Genomic DNA, 18,270 nt, shown 5'->3' with positions numbered 1-18,270 from the left:
CCGCGCGGAAAAACTGAACAGCTGAACGCAATCGCAGACAAAACTGACTGAACTTGCTTGTAAAATAGTGTGAGTTTCACTGAACGCATCCGGACCTAATCCGTCACGCTCGTGTAAAAGGTCCCTAAGGGCTGTTTCACACGAGAGAGTCCATTGCGGGAATCGCGCTCCGTGTGTGAGTGTGATCCTCCGTTCTGGACTTGCAGGAGCGCACGGCATTATCATGATTTATAATGCTATGTGTCTCTGCTTGACCTTACCTCTACAGGATCATACTGACAGCTTTATGTCACTATGATTCTGTGGAAAAAAGGCCACACTGAATCAGGACCCAGTCATTTCTATGGGGCTGGCACATGAGCGGTGATTTCACGCATCACTTATGCGTTGCGTGAAAATCGCAGCATGCTCTATTTTGTGCGTTTATCATGCAATGCATGCCCCATAGAAGGAATGGTTGCTAAGATGACAGTTGCTAAGATGACAGTCTACTCACTGTATAATTTTCCCTTATAACATGGTTATAAGGGAAAGTAATAGCATTCTTTAATACACGAATGCTTAGTAGGTGGTCAATTGAGGGTTAAAAATAAAAAAATAATTAACTCACCTTCTCCTCTTGATCGCGTAGCTGCCGGTCTCTTCTTGCTTCTTTAATCATGAGCTGCCGGCTAAAGGACCTGTGGTGATGGACCATGTGATCTGACGTCACCACAGGTCCTTTAGCCGGCAGCTCATGATTAAAGGGCTTCTGTCACCACACTAAACGTTTTTTTTTTTTTGTTTAATAATAACCCCTACACTGCGATCTCTGCATACATAAGTAAAATAATAATTTTCGTTCAGTAGAATTTGATAAAACGCTATTTTTATAATATGTAAATTACCTTGCTACCAGCAAGTAGGGCGGCTACTTGCTGGTAGCAGCCGCATCCTCCGACCCTAATGACGCCCCCTCCGCATTGTGATTGACAGGGGCCAGTGAACGAATCGTTCTCTGCTGGCCCTGCCTGTTTTCATTCAATATCTGGCGCCTGCGCCGCGGCCGTACCTATCTTCAATCTGCGCAGGCGCACTGAGAGGCGGCCACTCACTCGGCCGCTCCATCCTCAATGCGCCTGCGCCGGGTGTAGATGTGACGTCATCGGCGCAGGCGCATTGAGGATGGAGCGGGCCGAGTGAGTGGCCGCCTCTCAGTGGCGCCTGCGCAGATTGAAGATAGGTACGGCCCGCGGCGCAGGCGCCAGATATTGAATGAAAACAGGCAGGGCCAGCAGAGAACGATTCCGTTCCCTGGCCCTGTCAATCACAATGCGGAGGGGGCGTCATTAGGGTCGGAGGATGCGGCCTGCTACCAGCAAGTAGCCACCCTACTTGCTGGTAGCAAGGTAATTTACATATTATAAAAATAGCGTTTTATCAAATCTACTGAACGAAAATTATTATTTTACTTATGTATGCAGAGATCGCAGTGTAGGGGTTATTATTAAACAAAAAAAAAAAAACGGTTTAGTGGGGTGGACAGAAGCCCTTTAAAGTAGTAAGAGACCGGCAGCTACGCGATCAAGAGGAGAAGGTGAGTTAATTATTTTTTTAAACCCCTCAATTGACCTTGTACTATGCATTCTGTATTAAAGAATGCTATTATTTTTCCCTTATAACCATGTTATAAGGGAAAATAATTACATCTACACAACCTTGAACCCAAACCTGAACTTCTGTGAAGAAGTTCGGGTCTGGGTACCACATTCAGTTTTTTATCACGTGCGTGCAAAACGCATTGCACCCGCGCGATAAAAACTGAACAACGGAACGCAATCGCAGTCAAAACTGACTGCAATTGGGTACCTACTCGCGCGGGTTTGCCGCAACGCATCCGGACCTTATCCGGACACACTCGTGTGAACTCAGCCTAAGGGCGCCTTCACACGCGGCAGATTTTGTGGCAGAAAATTCTGCGACTGAAAATCAGTTCCATTCACCTTAATGGAGCCTGCAGAAATCCATGCGCTAGGGTGAGCAAATCGACTTCGGATGAAACCATCCTAAGTTGATTCACATAAAACTTCATTAGAATACTGTACAGAGCAAGCGATTCGTACAGTACTAGAATGTATTGGCTCCGATGAGCCGAAGTTATTACTTCGCAGAGTCTCGTGAGACTTCACGTGATAACTTCAAAAATTAATTTCTACTGTTAAAAACCATTTCCCAAACTCAGGTTCGGTTCCAAGGTACCACTTGGAACCATACCAGAGTTCGGGAAATGTTTTTTTACAGTAGAAATTAATTTATGAAGGTATTACCCGAAGTCTCGCGACACTCTGCGAAGTAATATCTTCGACTCATTGGAGCCAATACATTCTAGTACTGTACGAAGCGCTCGCTCTGTCCAGTATTCAAACAAAGTTTTATCCTAATACAGGCTTAAGGGTACTTTCACACTAGCATTTTTCTTTTCCGGCATTGAGTTCCGTCCTAGGGGCTCAATACCGGAAAAGAACTGATCAGTTTTATCCTAATGCATTCTGAATGGAGAGAAATCCATATAGGATGTATTCAGTTCAGTCACTGTACGGTTTTTGGCAGCATGCTGCAGTATTTTCTCCGTCCAAAATCCCGGAACACTTGCCGGAATGCTGGATCCGGCATTATTTTACATTGAAATGCATTAATGCCGCATCCAGCCCTAAGTTTTCTGGAAAAATGCATCCGGTTTTTAAAAATTTGAAAAAGATAAATACCGGATCCGTTTTTCCGGATGACAAATGGTATCCGTTTGCATACAGATTGCTGGATCCGGCAGGCAGTCCCGGTGACGGAACTGCCTACCGGAATCCAGCAACGCAAGTGTGAAAGTACCTTTAGGCCTCTTGCACACGAACGGGTTTTTTTTCCATGTACGTTCCGTTTTATGCGTTCCGTATACAGAACCATTCATTTCAATGGGTCCGCAAAAAAAATGGAATGCACTCCGTATGCATTCCGTTTTTACGTTCCAAGATAAAACATGTTCTATTATTGTCCGCATAACGGACAAGGATAGTACTGTTCTATCAGGGGCCAGCTGTTCCGTTCCGCAAAAAACGGAATGCACACGGACGTCATCCGTATTTTTTGCGGACCGCAAAATGCAGAAAAAGCCATACGGTCGTGTGCAAGAGGCCTTAGCCAACCAATAGTTGGTATAGGGTCAGAGACAAGTGTCCATCCCTGCCCCACATCTATCATCCAGCCTGAGCTAGATCTGATGCAGGTCTAGACAGACGGTCTAAGCTTACGCCATCTTTAGGATTAGTAAATCTGGGCCATAGAGGGAAACCACACATGCAAATTTTCTTTGATTTGCCATTGAAAAAAACATAGAAAACTATTGCAGTTTTTTCCATGCTGCATGCATTTTTCATGTAAATACAAGGTGATGAAAGAAATTCCAAAATCTTCCACATGCTGCTTTTTGGGGAAAAAACTGGCACAAAAATTCAACGAATCAGAAAAAAATGCCTGTGTGTCCTGCGTTTCAGATTTCCTACAGAATTTCAGCAACCATCTGGAGCCGGCATTATACATAAAAATGCACAAAAATTTAGGTGCAAAAACAGAAAAGAAATGCAAAAGTGCTGAAAAAAAAAAAAGCAGCAAAAACCTGTATGTGAAAGCACCCTCAGAGTACAATTTAAGAAAATCCCCAATGACTGATTCACCAGAGGTCACTATCACAGAAGGGTTTGACACATCTTCAGTGCGCTCATCATCAGTGATGGTCAGTTCGCATTGTTCGCCCGCGAACATATGCGGGCTGCCCATCTTTTTTCACAAGTCCGGCGAGGCACAGGTAAGCCCTTGCCTGTGCCGCGAGCGGTCTGAAAAACAAATGCGGTCACCGGGAGCAAGCAGTTCCGAGAACAGCCCGATGAAGGCCCACGGTGGCTGTTCTCGGAACTGCCTGCTCCCGCTGACCGCACTTGTTTCAGACGGCTCACGCACAGGCACAGGTAAGGGCTTACCTGTGCCTCGCTGGGACTTGTGAAAAAAGATGGTAGCCTGCATATGTTCGCGGGCGAACAATGCGAACTGGCCATCACTGCTCACCATGACTGCGGTGTGGTGCAGTAACTACACCAGGTAAACGAGAACCGTCATTTTCTAGGCTCTTGTGTAGCCTCCCCCGTTAATAGGTATATGAAGATCAGGGCATTGTGTGCCTTTCTAGTAAAAGAAGAGCATGCCAAAACTTGCCATCAATACAATCAGGTAAAGGCCATATTCACACAGTTGTTTTTTTTTTTTTTTTTAAGAGAAACTTCACCAGAGATCACCAACCATTGGCACTCAGCCACTGTGAAACAAACAACTCCCAGCATGATTACTCTTCCTATTAATCCTACTGACGTTAAAAGGAGGATTCACAGCTGAGGTGCACAGAACTACACTTTAGCAAAGCTTTTGATATGTCATAGTGAGGGTCCGAGTGTTGAGACCCTACCGATCTCTAGAATGAGGAGTAAAGCGCTTTAGCTGAAGACTAAGGACTGTTTCACATGAGCGAGTCATTGCGGGAATCTCACTCCATGTGTGAGCGTGATCCTCCGTTCGGACTTGCAGAGCGCATGGCATTGTACTGATTTATAAGCTGTGTGTCTCTGCATGACCTTCCTTCTACAGCTTTATGTCACTATGATCCTGTAGAGGTAAGGTCAAGCAGAGACACACAGCATTATAAATCATGATAATGCCGTGCGCTCTGCAAGTCCAGAACGGAAGATCACACTCAAACACAGAGCGCAATTCCGCAATGGACTCGCTCATGTGAAACAGCCCTAACTAATAGACTTTCTAATGAGGCTGTCTTCTGTTCCATCTTCAGGAACGAGAGACCGCACTGAGCGTTTCTAACCTCCCTCGTTCTCGCGATCAGTGGGGTTCTCAGCACTCAGGCCCCACCAATCAAAACCTTTGATATGTTGCTATGATATGTGAAAAGTTTTGCTAACGTGTAGTTAACAATCTGCCTACAACTTGAGGTGTGAATGTGACCTTTACCACTGTTTCTTCTGATGGCAAATTTTCAGAATGCTGTTTTCTAGTGAGAGAGACCTATAACACCCTAAACTTCATATACTTATAAATAGGGAAGGCTATAAAGAGCATAAAGTTCTATTTTATCTAGTGTTGGACGTTCCAGATCTTCTTAGGCTAGTTTCACATTAGCGCTTTCAGTTCATTCCAACATTGCCGTAAGCTAACACATTCACTGTCTGGCCTCATTCGCTATAATGGTTAGATCTGGTAGCAACCAGTAAATATAACTATCTCTCGGTAAAAACGCTATGGGTTTTGAAATGCAGGATGAAAAAGTAAGAAAAAAAAATGGACACATCGTGAACGACAAAAAAAAAAAAGGCTGTGTCCTAAAGGAGGATCTCACATATTTTCTAAAATATCCCCCATCCTTTGGGGACCTTTTAAGGGAACCATACTTACCTAGCCCCTGACACTTGGTTCTGACTTTGTGGGGCCACCACTGTCTTCACTATGCGGGAATCACACTCCATGTGTGAGCGTGATCCTCCGTTCGGGACTTGCAGGAGCGCATGGGTTTTGAAATGCAGAGATGAAAAAAGTAAGAAAAGATGAAAAAAGTAAGAAAAAAAAAATGGACACATCGTGAACTCCAAAAAAAAAAAGGCTGTGTCCTAAAAGGAGTTGTTCAATGTCACATATTTTCTAAAATATCCCCCCATCCTTTGGGACCTTTTAAGGGAACCATACTTACCTAGCCCCTGACACTTTGTTCTGACTTTGTGGGGCCACCACTGTCTTCACTATGCTTCATTCCTGCAAGTTCAGTTGCAGCATGGACGGTGTCATGTGCGCCTCTGCATACAATGAATGGCCGCAGCGTTGATGTGTCCCCAAGTTGCATGTCACTACTGGGTGATGTGACACATCACACTGAGGCAGTGATTGGCTGCAGCAGTCACATGCTGTCGACGAGATGTCAACGCTCCAGCGGGATGAACAGAGCCCACCCAGAGAACTGGAGCAGCTGAGCTGGGTCTGCTAGGTAAGTACTGCTCATTTCTTTATTTTTGATTGCTCTCCAGTGTTGTCCAGTTTATGCTGAAACGGACAACCCCAGCCTTACGTGGACCTCCCTTCGTACAACACAATGGTGAATATTTCCTGTTCTGAACTATTGTTGGGCTAGAAGAAAAGAAAATAATTACCAGCTTAAGGTGCCCATACACATTAGCCAAAACTCAGAAACTTGCCAATTTTCCCATTCTACTTATATCTGTGTTACTGCATGTGACGGATAAATGCACACAATCAGGAAAATCCGCACCGTAGGTCATGTGTATTGTAGTCTATGAGAATTTGAAATTCTCATGCACGCGATGCAGATTTTTTCCACGCGGATTTTGACCTATGGTGTGGATTTTAAAATCCACAGCATGCAATAAATTTTTTCCTGACCAGATTTTCTCCATTCACTTTATTGGGGACAGGAAAAACCGCATCAAATCCGCACCAATTAATGCGGATTGACTGGACAGATTTCCATGCAAACACCTGCGGATTTCAGTGCAGATTGTCCATACATAAATCCTGAACGTGTGCGTATAGCCTTAGGCCTCTTTCACACGAGCGAGTTTAATGCCTGACGTGAACCCATAAGCACCCGCACTGAATCCTGACCCATTCATTTCAATGGATCTGTGTACACGAGTTCTGCGTTGCGTGAAAAACGCTGCATCATCTATATTCTGCATTTTTCACGCAGCCCTGGCCCCATAGAAGTGAATGGGGCTTCAGTGAAAAACGCATTGCATCCGGAAGCACTGATGGTTGCTAGGAGACGTCCTTTGTAAACCTTCAGTTTTTAATCGCGCACATGAAAAACGCATCAAAACACATTGCACCCAGAAAAAAACTGAACGCAATCGCAGACAAAACTGACTGAACTTGCTTGCTAAATGGTGCAAGTTTCACTGAACGCATCAGGACCTGCGCTGACGTCACCACGCTTACCACGTGGTGAGTGTGATGACGTCACCGAAGGTCCTTTTCCAGCCAGGTCCTGCAAGAAGAAGAAGAAAGAAGTCTAGCCCGGCAGCGCGATCAAGTGGATGAGGGGAGTTAATTTTTTTTAATTTTTAACCCCACAATGGACCTTTTACTTAGAATTCAGGATTTTCCTAAGTTATGACGTAAAGTCATGATTTTATGAAAGACACGGAGGCGAGTATTTGCTTAACTCTTTCTTTACTGAGAATATAGCAGCAAAGACAACTGAAGAAAAAATCATCAGAGTAACCATGGTAACAACTCCACCCCCCATAGCCCCTATATAAGGCACATCACTGGACGGACACTTCCTCTTTCTTTGTGGACTTCAACTGTCGAGAACTTGGAACCTGGAACCATCAACAACAGCCGGAACGTTGACTGAGGAAAGAAACCAAACCAAACTGCAGGGAGGTGAGCACCTGGAACCGTTGGTCAAAGGCGAACAACCTGGAGAGATCTGACAGAAGGTAATCAACCTGGAGGAAAAAATGAGAAATCATGGTAATATAGTAATCAGTATCCGGATCCGAGAACTTAAACACGGATCAATAAATAAATGAAAAAATAAATGAACAATACAGAATTAACGTCAAAGTTAAAACAAGCGATAGTTAAAATACCATAAATCCGTGGGATGGGTAAAAGAATTAACGGGTGGGAAATACTCGCCTCTGTGTCTTTCATAAAATCATGACTTTACGTCATAACTTAGGAAAATCCTGAATTTTATATCAAGACACGGAGGCTCATATTTGCTAGTTTAAAGCTGAGCAATCACCGAAGAAAAAGCATGAGGAACAGGTCTAAAATAGAACTCTCTAAAGGTAGAGACTCGGGACCAATCCGCCAGCCTTAAAACATCCTCCAATCGAGCACCAGCTATGGACATAGAGGTAGCCGCTGCCCCGCGCACCGAATGCGCGGTAAATATAGATGTGTCAATACCCGAAAGGGACAAGATCCATTTAACCCAACGGGACAGAGTGACACTGGTAACCGGAGAAAAAGGGCGACGGAAGGAAATGAACAGCTGAGGGGCATTCCCATCGCGGAAAGGTAGTGTGAGAGCCTCATACTCCCGCAAGCAAGCCACCGGACATAACTGCAGAGATGAAGGAAAAGATGGATAAGAAACGGACTTAATACCCGTTTTAGTACGTCTAGAAATATTGAACAGAACCCCGTCCGGAGTAAAATAGCGTGCGTCAAGATCTAGAGCTCAGATGTCCGAGACCCGTTTGCACGAAATCAAGCAAAAAAGGGTTACTAATTTGGCCGAAAGTTGACGAAGAGACAACATAGAGTTGGAAGGCCAAGACTCCAGAAATCTGAGAACTGTAGCAACATCCCAGGTGGAAGTAAAACGAGGTTTCGGAGGCCGAGCTAACCGGCAACCGCGTAACAGTCTGCACACTAAGGGATGTTGGCCGGCGGGAAACCCGTCAAAACCGGCATGCCTGGAAGAAATGGCAGAACGGTACACGTTGAGAGTACGGAAAGCCTTCCCCCGCCTCAAAAAGTGAAGTGAGAAATTGAAGAATCTCCGTTACAGGAGCCTGTACGGGATCCAAGTCCCGTGGATCGCACCAACGACACCAGACGTCCCATGAGGCATGATAGGCTCGTCTAGTGCCCGGAGCCCATGCAGATTCCAACAGCTGCCTAGTCGCTGCCGAAAAACTCGAGGAATCCCAGGAACCCCTGAGATTCGACAAGCGAGAAGAAGAAGTGATCCGTCTAGAAGTAGAGGGTGAGGACGACCGTACGGGTCGAGGAGAAGCCGAGGAAAAGACGGTAAGAGCCGAGGCTCCTCTGACAAAAGGTTCAGTAACTGGGGAAACCAAGACTGCGTCCTCCAATATGGCACTATCAAGACCAACTGAGCCTGTTGGTGACAAACGTGAGCAAGCAACCGTGGGATGAGTGCGAACGGAGGGAAGGCGTAGAGAAGAGAGTCCCCCCAGGGCTGGAGGAAGGCATCCACCGCTTCTGCCTCCGGGTCCGGACGCCAACTGAAGAATCTGGGGAGTTGAGCGTTCAAACGGGACGCGAATAAATCGATGGATAACGGGCCCCAAAGATATAGAATATCTTGGAAAACCGTTGAATCCAACTTCCAGTCGCTGGAGTCTGAAAGACAGCGAGAACTCCAGTCGGCCAAAGTGTTGTGGAGTCCTGGAAGGTACTCGGCCACAACCGATATTCCCCTGGAAAGGCAAAACTCCCAAAAGTCTTTGGCTAGAGAACACAGAACCCTGGAACGTGTCCCACCCAGGCAGTTCACATAACGGACAGCCGAGATATTGTCCATCCGTAAACGAATACACGCTCGAACCGAGCCCTGTGCAAAGCTGCGGATCGCAAAGGATCCCGCTAGGAGCTCGAGAGCATTGATATGCAAATGTAGTTCGTCCGGGGACCATGCTCCTCCTGTGGATATCCCCTGACAATGGGCTCCCCAGCCCAAGAGACTGGCGTCCGACTCGATGACCAGGTCTGGACGTGGGCCAAAAATAGCACGGCCGTTCCACACTGTCAAATTGCGGATCCACCACACTAACTCGTCTCTGGTTTCCGTATCTAAAACCAGAGTGTCTGAGTATGAGGCCCCCGCTCTGAGGTGAGCGATCTTGAGCTTCTGAAGAGCTCAATAGTGGAGAGGAGCTGGGAAGATCGCCTGGATGGATGAAGAAAGAAGACCTATCAGACGAGCTAGCTGACGAAGAGAGACCTGTGAGAGGGCGAGAGAATGACGAATCTCTTTGCGGATCGCCTTGACTTTGACTGCAGGCAAGCTGAGCGTTTGACTCCCAGAATCTATGGTAAACCCTAGGAACTCTATGGACGTGGCCGGAATGAGGCAAGACTTCTCCAGATTGAGAATAAATCCTAAGTCTTGAAGAAGGTTCTTGGTCAAGTTCAGGTGACCAAGCAGAAGGAGTGGACTCTGGGCCATAATCAGGATGTCGTCCAAATAAATGATCAGACGAATCCCCCTGCCTCTGAGCCAGGCCACCACTGGTTTCATGAGTTTTGTAAAGCACCATGGTGCGGAGGATAGACCAAACGGGAGGCAAGTAAAGCGCCAGATTTGGTCTTTCCAAAGAAACTGAAGAAGGCTGCGGGATGCTGGGGCCACCGGGACTGTGAGATATGCATCCTTCAGGTCTAATTTTACGAACCAGTCTCCTGGTTGAAGCATATCCCTCAACAGATGGATGCCCTCCATCTTGAAATGTCTGTACCGAACGAAGACATTCAAGTGCTTGAGGTTTATGACTGGACGAAATTGGCCACCCTTTTTCTGGACCAGGAAGATATTGCTTAGTATTCCTGAATGAGGATCGGGAGATAATTCTATTGCCTGTTTCTGGAAAAGCGATGTAAGCTCCGCATCCAAGAGGGACTGGGTTAGACTTGAGCAAGGGAAATTCTGAATGTGAGGGAGGTTCCTTGGGGTGGACACCAACTCGATGATGAACCCCTGAACCGTGGAGAGGACCCACTGATCTGAGGTTATCCTAGACCACGCATGGGAAAAGAGACGGAGTCTTCCCCCAACCTGATGAGAAATGGGATATGACATACAGCGATGACTTACCATACGGGCGTCTGGATCCTGGAGCGCCTCGGAAACCTCTGGAGCGGGAAAAACCTCCTCGTGACGGGAAGAAGGTTGGCTGGTATTTGGAGTCCTGAAGGGACTGACGATAATTAAAGGAGCCTCTGCCTGTGCCTCTGGACTGGAAATTGGAGCGGCCGGACAGTCGGCCCCTGAGACTGCTGGCCCTGGAGGAAAAACGAGGCTGGAAAACACGGCGCATTGAGCTCTGCGCCTTATCAAGAGCCGTAAAGGCCCCTACATACTTGCCTAGCTCCTTAATGAAAGGATCCCCAAAAAGAAGGCCCTGAGCTTCTTTACCCGATTCAGATAAAGACAAATTGGCCAGCTTGGGTTCAATTTTCATTAAAATAGCCTTCCTTCTTTCAATGGCAATGGAAGTATTCACGTTGCCTATCAAACATATGGCCCTCTGTGCCCAGCCACTAAGGTCTTCAGGATCTACCTGCGTGCCGGCCATTCTAGCAGACTCGGCTAAATCAAGAATTTTGGCGAGGGGGCCAGTGACATCCAGAAGTTTATCTTGACACGCCTTTAAGGCAGAGTCAAGCCCCTTACGTGGGTTAAACCCAGACTTGGCTAGGAATTGGACCACCTTCGGGTCAACGCTAGGCGTTTCACATATCCTGTTAGGGATAAGGGGACGAGGGCATTCGGCCCGAAGCTTGCTGCGGGCCTCTTTGGATAGAGGCGTGCGGATTCTAGCTTCCAGATACTGGGTCACGTGGGTGGCGGGAAGCCACTCGGAGGACCGTGGGTAATGCAACTGGTCAGGGTTAAAAAGGGGGTCCCCCATAGGATCAATAACTGCGTCTTTGACGTCTAATGTAGGTTCAGCTATAACACCCGTTGCCTGAGACGGGCCTTCAAATGCAGGGTCAACCGCAATATCATTTAAATCATCCCCTGAATGATTGGACCAATTTTCAAAAGCCTCCTCAACAGACTCTGCGTCTGAATCAGAAACCGGTTCCAGAAGAGCCCGGGCGGTTTTCCATAATCGTACCCTTTCTGCCGGGCGCGGGTTAGCTCTTTTACGCGACTTATTCGCGCAGTCAATTGATGGAACAGAGCCATCATTCATGAGTGTTCTGGAGGCAGGAGGGGACATATCAGAAACGGGGTGGGACATTAGGGCCTGTGAAATTGATTGGGTCAGAGAAGCTGACATGGTCCCCATTGCAGCGACTATAGCATCAGATATAGATTGTTGCAGGCCAGAAGCCTGAACCATAGGGGCAGAGGACTCATTAACTCTGAGAGGAGTGGAAGGAGGTACCTGACCTGTGTGTCTATCCTGAATAGAAACGGCCGGGGAGGCAGGAACAGTAGACATAGTGAACAGTAATACTGAGGGAGTTAGTCACCCCAACAGTAAACGCCGATGTGAGAGAGAGCAAGAGAAACAGTAGTGTGGCTCAGAAGAAACGCCGGAGGCACTGAGGGAACAACGGACTAGAGGGGGAGTGGCTAACACAAGCCTACACCTCCCCAGTGTAATGGCCAATGAGCGGAGCGTCAGGTAAGATGACGTCAGCAAATCTCGCCCAGAATCGCGCGATCTCTGCGCCGGAGAGACCAAGCTAAGACTGCGGCCGAAATCCCGCACCTCGCGAGATTAGAAAGCGCGCGAAGCCCAGGACCAGGGAGAAGAAGGTAAGGAGAAGGGGGGGGGGGGGAGAAAAAATGGCCGCAAGACCTCCCAGAGTACGGAGGGAATGTGCAGTGAGTCAGGATGAGGAAAAACAATAGGCGGTAAGCCGATAAGAGGGCAAAAGGAACTACAGGGAAGTGCAAGTAAACGGACCCTATAAAAAACCAAAACGGGGGGAGAAACACAGTCGGAAGCTGTGGGGACAATATTGGGCGGATACAAGAGCCCTAAAACATAAAAGGGAACAAAATTCCACACAGCAATAAAAGAATAAGAATAATACTGATAATATCGCTATATTTAGTATAGAGAAATAATCAAGGTACTTATCTGAGCTGAGCAGCAAAGAAAGAGGAAGTGTCCGTCCAGTGATGCGCCTTATATAGGGGCTATGGGGGGTGGAGTTGTTACCATGGTTACTCTGATGATTTTTTTCTTCAGTTGTCTTTGCTGCTATATTCTCAGTAAAGAAAGAGTTAAGCAAATATGAGCCTCCGTGTCTTGATATAAAATTCTGAATTAGGGTCCATTCACACGTCCATAATTTGGGTCCGCATTCGTTCCGCAATTTGCAGACCCATTCACTTTCAATGGGACTGGAACGGATGCAAATCCACATTTTCTGGATCCGCATTTTCGGGATCCGCATCCGTTTTTTCGGGATCCGTTTTTTTGGGATCCGCAATTTCGTTCCTGGAAAAAATAGAACATGTCCTATTTTTGTCCGCAATTGCGGACCAGAAAGGGCATTTTCTATTATAGTGTCTGTGATGTGCGGATCCGCAAATTGCGGATCACACATTGCAGGTGTCCGTGTTTTGCGGATCCGCAATTTGCGAATCTGCAAAACACTTACGGACGTGTGAATGGACCCTTAAAGAATGCTATTATTTTCCATTATAACCATGTTATAATGGAAAATAATAAAGTAAATGGGGTCCCGGGTAACTCATGCCTCGTCTCCTTAGCAAGCATGCGTGAAAATCGAACATTATAGAACATGCTGCGATTTTCACGCAACGCACATCTGAACAGCCCCATTGAAGTCAATGGGTCCGGATTCAGTGCGGGTGCAATGCGTTCACCTCATCCTTCATCTTGATAAAATACAATATATGCAAGGGTGACTACTGCTACAGTAAAGGACGCCTAGGTAGTAAGTAGCTCATATCTTCTTATCGTTACTGGCAGTCTCTCGTACTCACACCCTTTATTCTACAATGCAGTAGGCATTATATATTATACCAGGGATCAGCAACCTCCGGCACTCCAGCTGTTGTGAAACTACAATTCCCAGCAGGCTCCATTCATTTCTATGAGAGTTCTGAGAAGAGCAGAGCAAGTATGCATGCTGGGAGTTGTAGTTTCACAACACCTGGAGTGCCGGAGGTTGCCTACCCCTGTATTATATCTTACCCGAGGACTGCTTGCAGCAACCCGTGTACCATACCTTTTGCTACTTTAAGGACCCCATACACATTATGCTATTGTTGTCAGATGTCTGCCATTTTCGGTGAGAGCGGCCGTCAGTCTCAGGCATTATTTACATATTCATGTCCGTTTGACGTCAATGTTTCAACCGTGAATATATCCATAAAGGGTCCGTTTTTAGTCTGTTTTACATACATACATATACTGGTAGTCTGAAAATTGGATTTCCAAAGCATCTACTACCAATGGTCAGTGAAAACCACACATGCCTTTTCAAGGATCCATTGGCCCTGATTTATCATTCCTTCTCTCCAGAATTCTGGCATCAAAAAGTCACAAAATAGGGCTTTTGAGACATTTTTGCCCTTGCGCAAAAATAAAGCTCTTGCGCAAAAATTAGCGACTTTTTACTCTGATTTGCGCAAAATTTTGCATCTTTTTGCATTTGTACACCACTCACTCCAGTTTTGTAATATGTGTGGGAAAGTGGGTGTGGTTAGGTATGTTAATGAGGTCCATTCCAGATTTATCATTGCGACTTTTTAAAAAAGTTGCAATCTCACACCAGGAGGAGGGTGGAGTAGGAAAACTGGAGTAGCTTCTCTAGGCAGAAGTTTTAGGTTTAGGGCTCATGCACACGAATGTGCCTTTTTTTGCGGTCCGCAAAAAACGGATGCCGCCCGTGTGCCTTCCGCAATTCGCGGAACGGAACAGGAGGCCCATTATAGAGATGCCTATTCTTGTCCGCAAAACGGACAAGAATAGGACATGTCTCATAATTTTTGCGGGGTCACGGAATGGAGCAACGCATGCGGACAGCACACAGAGTGCTGTCCGCATCTTTTGCGGACCCATTGAAATGAATGGTTCCGTATACGGAACGCAAAAAAACGTTTGTGTGCATGAGCTCTTAAGGACAAGCCAAATTTATTAAACAGCCTGTGAAATTTGATAAATGTGGCACGAAGTACTCCAACGCAGACACAAGTAAAACTGACTTCAAATATTCTCCTCATGATATATTCCCCCCATAAGACTTTGATCAAACATGGACCAAAGTAGTGCATGTCTCCATTGTTTTTCCACTGACCCACAGACAGTGGGAAAAGGAGGATGGAGGAGTAAACATCAAAATCAATGGATATGTGCTGTCTGTGGAGAACACAAAAAGCACACATCTATGATTTAGGCCTCCTGCACACGACAGTATGGTTTTGCGGTCCGTTTTAAACAGTTCCGTCTTTTTCTTTTCAGTAATGTTGCCGTTCTGCCGTTCCGTTTTTCCGTTTAGATTCTGTTTGTGATCTGTTTTTTGTGGAACGGAAACTTAAGCAAACAATAATGTTTAAACAGTAAGTACATAAAAAAATTGGGCTGGGCATAACATTTTCAATAGATGGTTCCGCAAAAACAGAACAGATACGGAAGACATACAGATGCATTCCGTTTTTTGTTTTTTTTGCGGAACCATTGACTTGAATGGAGTCACGGAACATGATTTGCTGGCAATAATAGGACATGCTCTGTCTTTGAACGGAAATACGGAAACCGAATGCATACGGAGTACCTTTCATTGTTTTTGCAGACCCATTGAAATGAATGGTTCCGCATACGGACCACAAACTTAATTCCGCAAAAACGGAACAGAAACGAAAAAAAAAAATATGTGCAGGAGGCCTTACTGACATGTGAATAAGCTATAGCGCATATGGGGAGATTCCGACTCTCTCCCTAGAAAAGGATCGGGGACTTTGAATTTGAATTCCCCATCCTCTTGTTGTCCCATGATATAGCACTTTAATTTGATTTAGGCCTCCTGCACACGAACGTTTATTTTATTTTTTTTCGTTTTTGCGGTTCGTATGTGGAACCATTCATTTCAATGGGTCCGCAAAAACAACGGAAGGTACTCCGTATGCATTCCGTTTCTGTATTTCCGTTCAAAGATAGAACATGTCCTATTATTGCCCGCAAATCACGTTCCGTGGCTTCATTCAAGTCAATGGTTCCGCAAAAAAAAAAAAAAAATGCATATGTCTTCCGTATCCATTTTTGTGGAACCATCTATTGAAAATTTTATGCCCAGCCGAATTTTTTTATGTACTTACTGTTTAAACTTTATTGTATGCTTCTATTTCCGTTTGCGATCTGCAAAAAACAGATCACAAACGGAAACCAAACGGAACGGAAACACTACTTAAAACGGACCGCAAAACCATACTGTCGTGTGCAGGAGGCCTTAGATAAAAAAAAAAAAAAAAAAAGCATAGTGCACTTTAGATCAGTTTTTGATCCATTGTTCAAATTGTGCCTGGCATACAATGTTCTTGTATTTTTTTCCATACAACATGCATTTCTATGACATTAATATGAAGTTTTTTTTGTTTTTGTTTTTAAAAATACAAATGCATGAATACCATTTTTTCAGTCTTTTTTTTCATAGGCCACTCCTCATGGAGTCTTTTTGGAGCAGGTCTTGAGGCAGATCTCCTTTCAGGTTTTTCAGCCAAAGCCAGAAGTGGACCTAGCAGGACGGAGAAGTATAAGTCCTTCCCTAATATTTCCGATTCCTTTTGAATCCACTACTGGCTTTGGCTGAAAAACCTGAAGGGAAATCTTTCTCCAAAACCTGCTTCAAAAACTCATGGGGTCATTTAACAAACTGGTGTAAAGTAGAACTGGCTTAGTTGCTCATAGCAACCAATCAGATTCCTCCTTTCATTGTTCACAGCTACTTTGGAAAATGAAAGATGGACTCTGTTTGGTTGCTATGGGCAACTAAGCCAGTTCTACTTTACACCAGTTTGATAAATGATCGCCTCAGTGAACCTACCTTTATAGGAAAAAGAAAAAAACTATGCGGCCAGTTGTTTGCTGTAAGCCATTATTACACTACAAACGATTGTTTTTAATATTATAATTTTTTTTTTTTTGTTTTCTATTTTTTTAAATGTAGCATGCATGTATGTTTTTTTTTTTCAAATGCATGTCAAAAAATGTGTATAGAAGCAACACTAAGGCCTCTTTCACACGGGCGTCATGGATTTGGGCCGGATAAGATGCGGGTGCATCGCGGGAAAAAATGTGCGATTTTTCTGCGCGAGTGCAAAACATTTTAATGCGTTTTGCACGTGCGTGAGAAAAATCATCATGTTTGGTACCCAAACCCAAACTTCTTCACAGAAATTCGGGTTTGGGTTAGGTGTTGTGTAGATTTTATTATTTTTCCTTATAACATGGTTATAAGGGAAAATAATAGCATTCTTAATACATAATGCTTAGTAAAATAGGGCTGGAGGGGTTAAAAAAAAAAAAAAATGGTGATGGACCATGTGATGAGTGCAGTGACGTCACCACAGGTCCTTTTCCTCAAAGAAGAAGAAAGAAGAGAAGCCGGGCTGCGCGAGCAAGTGGATGAGGTGAGTTAAATTTATATATATATTTTTTTTTAACCCCTCCATCACTATTTTACTAAGCATTCTGTATTAAGAATGCTATTATTTTCCCAAAATAGAGCATGCTGCGGTTTTCACGCAACGCTCAAGTGATGCGTGAAAATCACTGCTCATGTGCACAGCCCCATAGAAATGAATGGGTCCGGATTCAGTGCGGGTGCAATGCGTTCTCCTCATGCATTGCACCAGCGCAGAAATCTCGCCCGTGTGAAAGAGGCCTAACAGAAAAAAGCTTGCATGAAATTCATGACATGTTTTAAAAGCCACCCAAAAAAAGGCCACAAAGATGTGAAAGAAGCCTTGAAGGGTTAAAACTCTTTACCTACAACGCCAAACAGGATAAAGTGTTGAACTCCGTCCATCTAAGGAAAGATATTGTCACTTTGCCAACTGTATCACTCATCGGCAGACAACTGTGTGCACACTGCATATTACAAGCTGTATTTACTGGGTAATACTCCACTCGTCACCTCTCAAAGCCTACATGCTCATGTATATCTGGATGGTAAAATGATAGGCTACATCTTGTATATATGGCATACATGTACATGTTTTCAAAATTAGCACAAATGAGATTTCACCTAGAAGAAGAAAAACTGGTACATACTTTTACATTTATTCATGTTTGAAGTGTTCGTCTGTGTGCTGCTACTTGTAGTCCTTGTTTGCTTTTACATTACAACCATGGTAGCGTGCACCCAAACCCTTTGTTGGAGGTGCTGGTCTAGCTTTGGATTTTGCAGGTCATGTCACCAGTGATCACTTTGTGACACCGCAGCCATTGAACTGAATGGGGCCACAGGGTGACTTTAAGTTGACACAACCACAACCCCAGAATCTCAAACAATGCAGCTTTGTTGGATTTTTTGGTGATTCTGGGGACACTGTCATAGGAACTTGTAAGTTGTTGTGATCACAGAAGATGAAGGAACAGCCCAAACCTGGGTTGGGTGGATGCAACTTTCTGATATTTATAGTGACCAGGACAGACTGAGAATGTAAAGTAGCCCTGGAAAAATACTAAAAGTGGCCCT

The sequence above is a fragment of the Bufo bufo genome, chromosome 1, assembly GCF_905171765.1.
Source record: "Bufo bufo chromosome 1, aBufBuf1.1, whole genome shotgun sequence".
NCBI lineage: Eukaryota > Metazoa > Chordata > Amphibia > Anura > Bufonidae > Bufo > Bufo bufo.
Note: the sequence above shows the minus strand (reverse complement) of the source record.